This window comes from Penaeus monodon, chromosome 23, assembly GCF_015228065.2.
Source record: "Penaeus monodon isolate SGIC_2016 chromosome 23, NSTDA_Pmon_1, whole genome shotgun sequence".
In the NCBI taxonomy this organism is placed as follows: domain Eukaryota; kingdom Metazoa; phylum Arthropoda; class Malacostraca; order Decapoda; family Penaeidae; genus Penaeus; species Penaeus monodon.
Genome location: NC_051408.1, coordinates 31440011 through 31440444, shown reverse-complemented (window position 1 = coordinate 31440444; position 434 = coordinate 31440011).

Below are 434 nucleotides of genomic sequence, written 5' to 3'. Positions count from 1 at the left end.
CATCATCTCAGCTTCTTTGTCACCCTTCTCCCTCTCTCACCTCTCTGTCTCCCTCTCTCCTCTCGCAGTCTCTTTCATCATCATCCTCGTCTCCTCCTCTCACCCTTCTTTTACCCTTTCTTCCATATCATTGTCTCACTCTCCCTCCTCTCCGCGTTCCTTTCATCCACCTCCCCATTCTTCTCTTCCTCTCTCACCTCATTATCTCCCTCTCTCTCCTTTCTGCGTCCTTTTCATCCACCTCCTCGTCTCCCCTCTCCCTCCCCTTCCCCGCCCTCCCCTGCGCCTCCTCCGGCCTCCTCGTCACTCCATCAAAGGGTCAGGCACACTCCTCTAACCTGCGCCATTAAGCCCTATCTCAACTTCCATGACAGATGAGCAGCCATCAGCCACCGCCACCATGCTCATGTCTCATGTCTGGCGGCCATTCATCC